This window comes from Bos javanicus, chromosome 29 (assembly GCF_032452875.1).
Source record: "Bos javanicus breed banteng chromosome 29, ARS-OSU_banteng_1.0, whole genome shotgun sequence".
Taxonomy (NCBI): Eukaryota; Metazoa; Chordata; class Mammalia; order Artiodactyla; family Bovidae; genus Bos; species Bos javanicus.
The window spans coordinates 47,897,593-47,907,081 of NC_083896.1; positions in this window are offsets into that span (position 1 = coordinate 47,897,593).

Here is a 9,489-nt window from a genome sequence, read left to right on the forward strand (position 1 = left end):
ATTCTCATGCGTTGGCAGGCAGATTCTTTACTGCTGAGCCACCAGGGAAGCCCATATTTGAGGTCACTGTGGTTTTGGTTTTTGATCTTTGCCTTTTGCTAACTAAGTCCTCACTTCCCCCACGATGGGTTTTCAGGGTATCAAGAAGGGTCCGCCTTGCCTGTAATCTTGGCAGGCAGGTAGGCGGGGGTCCACAGCTACTGTCTAGCCACCCACGTGCCCTTCAGTACATTTCTGAATGTCTCAAACCCTTTTGTCTCTTACGCGTCCTTGGCTTCATCCCTTGGTGAGAATGAGTAGCCGGTGACTTTGCTGTTTCGTGTCCTGGCCTCGGCGGGGCACCTTTTCAAGACCTGTGGTCCAGGCCAGCACTGTGTGCAGCCTGATATGCAGTGCACACACAGTGGGAAGGAAGCAGGGCCCGGTCCTGGCGGAGGTTTGAGGGGAGACTCTGTTCTCTCTTCTTCCAGCGTTTCCTCTCCTCTGATCTGTCTTCACGTGGCCTCTCCCCCGCATGTCTTATCTTCTGTCTCTTATAAGAAGACTTGTCATTGGCCCACCCGGGTAATCCCAGACCATCTCTTTTCAAGAGCCTTCTCTTCATTCCGTCTACAAAGACCACTTATCCAAATTAATGCACATCCACAGGTTCCAGAGATTTGCACCTCGAAGTGTCTTTGTGGGGTCACGACCATGTGAAATTCTGGAGGGAACCCTGCCCTAGAGATCCTGGGATGGGTAGGACTGGCCCCTCCCAGGGACTCATCCCGTGAAGGGCGCTGTGAGAGCTTGGGCCGGGCTGGGACTCAAGGGGAAGGAGGACGACGTGATGGGTGTGGCGGAGACCAGCCAGGAAGAACCCGGAAAATACTCTAAATAAAGAAACTGACTCTTTGCATGCCGACAGGTTTGACTGGTAGGAGAGCTAATCTTTCAACTTGAGTGTGCAGAGCAACGCAAGCTGCAAAGGGAGACGGTGAGGGGGGTGGTGATCTGCCCTTTGATGGAGTGATTTGGGGACTCCCCTGGTGGTCCAGGGATTCAGACTCTTGTGCTTTCACTTCTGAAGCTGGGGTTCAACCCCCTGGTCCGGGAGCTAAAGTTCCACCGCCTGTGTGGTACAGCCAAAAACGTTACAAAACAAAGCAGATACAAAATAGAATAAAATGATTTCCACAAAGTGTGGCACAGACAAAAGTTTTTTTAATGAAATAAAATGTTATTTTAAAATGAAAACAGTGTAACTGAGGAATTATAGTATTATACAACCTACTCTTGCCTGGAGAATCCCATGGACAGAGGAGCCTGGTGGGCTACAGTCCATGGGGTCGAGAAGAGTTGGACACGACTGAGCGACTTGACTTTCACTTTTCACTTTCATGCACTGGAGAAGAAAATGGCAACCCACTCCAGTGTTCTTGCCTGGAGAATCCCAGGGACAGGGGGAGCCTGATGGGCTGCCATCTACGGGGTCGCACAGAGTCGGACACGACTGAAGCGACTTAGCAGCAGGGCGTAAGAGATCTTAGTCTTCAATTCTCCAACACCTTATCTTCTTGTTAATGTTTTATTTAATCAAAGTAATAGCATGTACGTCACTTAAAGTAAAACACCAATGACCCCACTCTCTTACTTCTGCTTCTCTGGTCCGTGTACAACTGGGTTAACTTTTTCCTCTGCTTGCTTCCTTACCCCTAAATAATTTGTGCTTAACGTAGCCTCTTTTTTTTTTTTTTTAGTTCTACCAGTTTATTGCTACCAACCCATGACCCTCCACCCTAATGCACACATCTCAGTCATGTAACCCCATGGACTGCAGCCAGCCAGGCTCCTCTGTCCATGGACTTTTCCAGGCAAGAATACTGGAGTGGGTTGCCATTTCCTTCTCCATTAACGTAGCCTCTTGATTCACAATTTTCAAATTCACAATTTTCCTTTTTTATTTTTCAAAAAATATTTGGGGCTGCCCCGGTGGTCCAGTGGGTGAGAATCTGCCTGCCAATGCAGGGGACACGGGTTCAATCCCTGGCCCAGGGAGATCCCACATGCCGACAGACAGCTAAGCCCATGAGCTGCAACTGTTGAGCCCGAGCTCGAGAGGCTGGGAGTCGCAACTACTGAGCTCATGTGCCGAAACTACTGAAGCCCGTGCTCCCTAAAGCCTATGCTTCGCACCAGGGGAAGCCAGTGCAACAAGAAACCTGTGCTCTGCAACTAGAGAAGCCTATGAGCAGAAACAAAGACCTAGCATAGCCAAAATAAGCAAAATTACTTTTAAAGTTTTATTTGTCTCATTATTTATTTGACTGCGCCAGGTCTTAATTACAGCATGTGGGACCCAGTTCCCTAACCAGGGTTCCTGCATTAGAATCGTGGAGACTTACCCACCGGACTCCTAGTGAAGTCCCTATACCAATTTAAACTTTGCCTATTGCCATCTCTTTATGGTAGAAGGAAACTGCAGCATTCCTATGCCCACCCCCCAACCTACCAACACAGTTAAGTCAAAGTTGTTGATCAAATCCATGTTCACTGTTTCCATGAATAAGGCTGTAAACTTTATTTATTGCCAAGTCAAGTGGATTACCGTGATTACAACAAAACAAAGGCGTGTAGTAAGACTGGGAGGGATTGGGAGCAGGAGGAGAAGGGGACAACAGAGGATGAGATGGGTGGATGGCATCACTGACTCTATGGATGTGAGTCTGAGTGAACTCTGGGAGTTGGTGATGGGCAGGGAGGCCTGGCGTGCTGCGATTCATGGGGTCGCAAAGAGTCGGACACGACTGAGCGACTGAACTGAACTGAACTGACGACTGTATTCCGAGGTATTTACAGATGAAACAATACAGTGCCTGGCGTTTGCTTTAAAATAATCCTGAGGCAGGGTTAGGTCAGGATACGGATCAAACAAAACTGACTGTGTGAGTGGATGATTGTTAAAGATGGGTGATGGATTCATGAGGGTTCATTACATTACTCTATTTTTGCATTTGTGTGAAATGTTTTATAATAGCAAGAATTTTAAATTTTTGGGACGCTCTCCGGGTGATGAACCGTCTCAGTCTGGACTAGATGTCTGGAAATTGCTTTTGGCCCTCACTTTAGAGTGTAATTTAGCCCAGTTTTAAAACGTTTATCTGCAACCCACAGTGGAAAACATTTTATACCACAGCTCAGCATGCACACACACATTTCATCAGTCCTACTGGGACCGTTTATTTCACATTTTTTACCCGTGAAGTCAGGTCGTGTCTTACAAACAATGAGTCATCTTAGTATGTGGGACTTCCCTGATGGTCCAGTGTTCAAGAGTCCATGCTTCCAACACAGGGGACACAGGTTCCATCCTTGGTCGGGGAACTAAGACCCCACATGTCTTATCTGTTGCTCAGTGGCGAAGTCGTATCTGACTCTTTGTGACCCCATGGACTGCAGTGTGCCAGGCTCCTCTGTCCTTCACTATCTCCTGGAGTTTGCTCCAATTCATTTCCACTGAGTCATGCTATCCAACCATCTCATTCTCTGCCACTCCCTTCTCCTTTGGCCATCAATCTTTCCCAGCAACAGGGTCTTTTCCAGTGAGTCGGTTCTTTGCATCAGGTGGCCAATGTATTGGAGCTTCAGCTTCAACCTCAGTCCTTTCGATGAATCAGTTCAGCTGCTCAGTCGTGTCTGACTCTTTGTGACCCCATGGACTGCAGCATGCCAGTGAATATTCAGGGTTGATTTCCTTTCGGATTGACTGGTTTGCTCTCCTTGCAGTCCAAGGGTCTCCCAAGAGTTCTCTAGCACCACAATTTGAAAGCAACAATTCTTTGGTTCATCTTGGGGCTTGGCCAAATAAATAAATAAATAAATAAAGGAAAGAAACACAGTGTGTGACAGAAGGCCAGCTAGGCTGCAGATTCTACCTCCTCTCATGGAAAGGTGGATTCTTAATCCTTCCTCCACCCCCGACCCCTTAAGCCTGGGCTGGCCTGTGACTTGCCTGGTTGACCAAAACAATGTAGCAGGTGGGATGTTCACGGACGTCTGGGTCAAGGTCAGCAGAAGCCTTGCAGAAACCAGCCACGAAGTAAGAAGTGCAACTACCCAGGACTGCTGGGATGTAAGGAAGCCCCAGCTAGCCACATGGAGCACAGTGGAGAGTGAGAGTCCCGGAAGCTCCTGCCAGCCTTTTGGGAGCAAAGAAGCCAAGCTGGACATTCCTGTTCCTGAAGACATGACGGGGAGAAGAAATGAGGGGCTCACCCAGCAGTCAGAGCCAAGGCCTCTGACACGCGGCCCCAGTCAGTTCGTCCAGCGACAGCCAACTGTCCCAGCCGAGGCTTCAGTGGGTCAAGAGCCATCCCCTGTTGCTGCTGTGTGCGCTCAGTCACTCAGTCATGTCCGACTCTTTGTGACCCCATGGACTGGAGCCCGCCAGGCTCCTCTGTCCATGGGATTCCCCAGGCAAGAATCCTGGAGTGGGATGCCATGACCTCCTCCAGGAGATCTTCCTGACCCAGGGATCGAACCTGCCTGTCTTGCATCTCCTGCATTGGCAGGCAGATTCTTTACCACTGAGCCACAAGTCTCCCCTGCCCTTTCCAAATTCCCAAACCATAAAGTTTCAGCATAAAATGGTGGTTGTTTTCCACTATGAACTTTTGGAATGCCTTATTACACAGCAATAGATAATTGGAACTAGTATGTATCAAATGAACTCATATTTTCTATTTTGCCGTCTTATATACATTTTTATGCTGTTTTCCTCCCCCAGAAAATTGATTTCACAATTCCCTAAAAGATCACCATCTGCTATCATATCTGTTGCTTTGTAAAAATCCACCCCAAAAGAGCAATAAAAAAAGTGATCTCTTGTTTCTCTTGATTTGGGGGACTGGCAATCTGGGTGGTTCTCCTGCCCATCCTCCCTGGAACCACTCATGTGATGGCAGTCACCTGACAGCTCTTCTGGGGCCGGAAGGTCCAAGACAGCCTCAGTCAAGGACCTGAGAGCGGGCGCTGCTTTTGGCTGGGAGGCCTGGATTCTCATCCTGTGGCATCTCTTTCACTCCAGAAGGCTATGTTGGACTTCTTCACAACAACGTTGTCTCGGGTTCCAAGGTTCCAAGACCAGCAGTAGCAAGGCACCGCGAGGGCTGGATCCTTAATGCTGTATTTAGACTCCATACAAGGGGACTTCCCTGGCGGTCCAGTGGTTAAGACTACACAGGTCCACTGCTGGGGTCATGAATCTGATCCCTGTTTGGGGAATTTGATCCCTGTTTGGGGAATCTGATCCCTGTTTGGGGAATTTGATCCCTGTTTGGGGAATCTGATCCCTGTTTGGGGAATTTGATCCCTGTTTGGGGAATCTGATCCGTTTGGGGAATTTGATCCCTGTTTGGGGAACCTGATCCCTGTTTGGGGAATTTGATCCCTGTTTGGGGAACCTGATCCCTGTTTGGGGAAGAGCACTGCATCTTCAACTTGACTGTTGTTTAGTCGCTCAGTTGTATCTGACTCTTTGTGACCCCGTGGACTGCAGCACGCCAGGCTTCCCTGTCCTTCACCAACACCTGGAATTTCCTCAAACTCATGTCCATTGAGTTCATGATGCCACCCAACAATCTTGCCATCTGTCATCCCCTTCTCTTCCTGCCTTCAGTCTTTCCCAGCATCAGGGTTTTTTCCAATGAGTCAGGTCTTCGCATCAGGTGGCCAAAGTATTGGAGAATCAGCTTCAGCATCAGTCCTTTCAATGTATATTCAGGGTTGATTTCCTTTAGCATTGATTGGTTTGATGTCCTTGCAGTTTAAAAGACTCTCAAGAGTCTTCTCCAGCACCACAATTCAAAAGCATCAGTTCTTCAGTGCTCAGTCATTTTTATGGTCAAATTCTCAAATCTGCACCTAACTACTAGAAAAACTATAGCTTTGACTAGATGGACCTTTTCAGCAAAGTGATGTATCTGCTTTTTAATACGCTGTCTAGGTTTGTCACAGCTTTCCTTCTAAGGAACAATTGTCTTTTAATTTCATGGCTGTAGTCACTGTCTGCAGTTATTTTGGAGCCCATGGAAATCTGCCAGTGTTTCCACTTTTTCCTCTTCTATTTGCCATGAAGTGATGGGATCTTAGCTTTTTTTTTTTTTTTTGGATCATAGCTTTTTGGATTTTGAGTTTTAAGTCAGCTTTTTCACTTTCCTCATCCACTCTCATCAAGAGGCTCTTTAGTTCTTCTTTGCTTTCTGCCATTAGAGTGGTATCATCTGCATTTCTGAGGTTGTTGATATTTCTCCCTGCAATCTTGATTCCAGCTTGTGATTCATTTAGCCCAGCATTTCGCATGAGGTACTCTGCATAGAAGTTAAATAAGCAGGGTGACTATGTACAGCTTTGTCATACTCCTTTCCCAATTTTGAACCAGTCAGTTGTTCCATGTCCAGTTCTAATAACCTCCTTAGGGTTGGTGAATTTGCCAGACAGCTCAGAGAACTCGGGGAAACATGTTACCTACTAGATCACAGGTTGATTTTAAAAGGTTATAAACTCAGGATCTGCCAGATGGAAGAGAGGCACAGGGCAAGTTGTGAGGAGGGGTTTCAGAGCTCCCATGCTGTCTGAGCACCGCTGTCCCCAAATCTGCATGTGTTCACCAAACCAGAAGTTCCCAGAATCTGTCCTTGGGGGTCTTCATGGAGGGCTCATCACACACCCATGATTGATGAACTCATTGGCCATTGGTGATGAATTCAACCCACAGTCCTTCTCTTTTTCCCTCCCCAGGGCTCAAGGTTGGGACTGAATTTCCAGTTCTCTAATCACATAGAAGGCTGTCCTGGCAACCAGCCCATCCTTAGGTGCTTTCCAAAGTAACCTCCTTCATATAACAAAAGACACTTTGTTCCTCACTCCATGGAGGAACTGAAGGAGGTTCAGTGCAGCAGGAGTGTGGTGACAGAGGGGGGCAGTGGGTGAGATGGAGCCAGGTCATGTAGACAGTGGGAGGGCACCGCAAGGACCTTGGTCTTTTTTCTCAAAGAAATGGGGGGACTTCCTCGGTGGTCCACTGGCTAAGACTCTGCACTCCCAATGCAGGGGGCCTGAGTTTGATCCCTGGTCAGGGAACTAGATTCCGCATGCCAAAAAAAAAAAAAAGATTCTGCATACTGCAATGAATATCAACGATCCTACATGCAGCAAGTAAGACCCAGCGCAGCCAAATAAGTAAATATTAAAAAAAAATTAAAATAAGTGGGAAGTCCTTGGACGAGATTAAACAGGGGGGAGAAATCATAGAGTTTGTATTGTAATGAAATCCCTCGGGCTGCTGAGTTGAGAATGAATGGAAAGAGGGCCAGGTAGGAGCCGAGGATGGACAATTCAGGCAAACAGGTGGTGGCAAGTTAGATGGAGAGAGGTGAATAGACACAAGATGCATTTATAAAGTTAAATTGTCAGGTTTGAGGATGGATAGGGGGTATGGGGTGGCAAAGGCGATGTCAGAGGTGAAAGGATAATGTTTTGAAAGATAAAATCATGATTTTCTACACATATAAAATGAATGCATATCAAAGATTTTATTTCACTTAATAATAAATGAAGCACTAAGATGTTACAACTTGTTCAAAGGAGAAGTGAAGGGAACGCTGAAATGAATTTGCAAAAAAACGGTCTATCCATAGGCCAATGTCTGTTGTATTTTACTGGACACAGCTAATTGGCCTTTCTACGGACAAGAATTATTTGCACTGCCGTCTGTTTTCTACAGGTTAACTTCTGCCTCTATAGATCAGTGGAATAAGCTAGGCAAAATTTTTTTTATTTTAAAGGCACACATCCCAAAGAATCATGATTATCAGAGCCTTCAGTGTTCTCTTAAAAGAATATCTAATCATTCCTTTTTCCCATTCTAAAGTATGGATTTTTTTTTTTTTTTTCTTTTAGAGAGCTAATGGGCAGCTGCCGTCTAACACATGGAGCTCAGCTCGGTGCTCTGTGCTACCCTAGAGGGCTGGGATGGTGGGAGGTATGGTGGTGAGGGTTGGAGGGTTGGGGGGAAAACGCACCAAGACTGCAGTGGGAGAGTGAGAATATGGCTGTGAACTTGGTTCTTTTGAGATGCCCATGACATGTCAAGGTGAGCTCCAAGAAGAGATGCTGGAGAGATGGCTTTTGAGCTGGAGGTTGAGGAGTAAGCAAGGTAAAGACATAAAAAGGCAGGAAGGCCATTGGGGAAGAGGGAGGGATTCCAGCAAGGCACAGAGGCAGGAAAGAGTGGGGTATGCATCTGAAGCATTGAAGCCAGACAGACAAAACGCAAGTGTTTTCACTTCCAACATTAAGACAGTGAACGCTGTGTGCGGTCAGGCATCAAACTAACTCCTTGGTGATGATGACTGAAAAAAATTGGGAGAGTTGTGAGTTTGGGGCAAAGTGAGTACTACAGCCCAGGAGACAGACTTGTAAGTATCTCTGAGGAACTGCTCCAAAGTGGGGAGGGAAGTCAGTATATATACCATTTTAAGTAAAGGGTGGGTATGTGAAGTCAAATACACACTTTGGCAGAGGACTTGCTAGTCACAAGGAACAGATGTGCCTGTTAATAAAATTAGTGCTTTTCTGGGTATGAAAAGACGCAAGAAATTAGGTTCAGAAAGTCTTCTCCTGAAAATATCTAATGATCTGAAGGTCTGCTCTCCAAGTTTTTCCCAGAGCACAGAGGACCTCATTCTTTTCTTGCCTCGGGGCCTTTGCACAGACTCTTTTCTTGCCTGGAAAATTCTTCCTTTCCTTGTTTACTTCTATTTGGCTTTCATATATCAGCTCCAATGTTAATCGCTGGAAGAAGCCTCTGATCTGCTGAAGGAGTTGGGATCCTACCTTGTCTCCAATCTAACCTTGATATTTTCTAGAGCATCTGTCTTATTTCCTTAGTATATATGTATTTGATTAATGTCTGACTCCTCTTCTAGGTTGAAAGGTCTCTAAGGGCAAAGTCCACGTTTATTCTGCTGACCTCTACTCCTGATACATATCTGGCTTTCTCTGGACGAAGAGATTGACGGGTGGGTGGATGGATGATTGGCGGAAAATGGAAGGAGAAGATGGACGGATGATATACGGATGGGTAATGGATGGACGGAGGAACAGTCACCTGTTCCTCCCAGGTGACTGGCCGTCACAGTTACCTCCTGCGTCCTCAGTGCTCAAAGTACCTGGCACTGTCCCCTTTTCCGCTCGTTTTCCCTTTGTCACCTCGGGCGGTGCTATGAATCCAGTACGACCACCTAGGACTGTGCATGTGAGCACAATCTGGCCCTCCCACAGTGGGCGCTCCGTAAATTTACCCTTTACCGTCATCTCACTTTTAGGCAGGCTCCGCAGGCGGGCACCGGGGGGAGCTCGAGCCTGCGCCAGCGGTGGGCACTGCCGGCGCCACGTGGACAAGGCAGGCCGCAGGATCCGCGGACCCGGCGGGGCGGGGCGTGCCGGCGG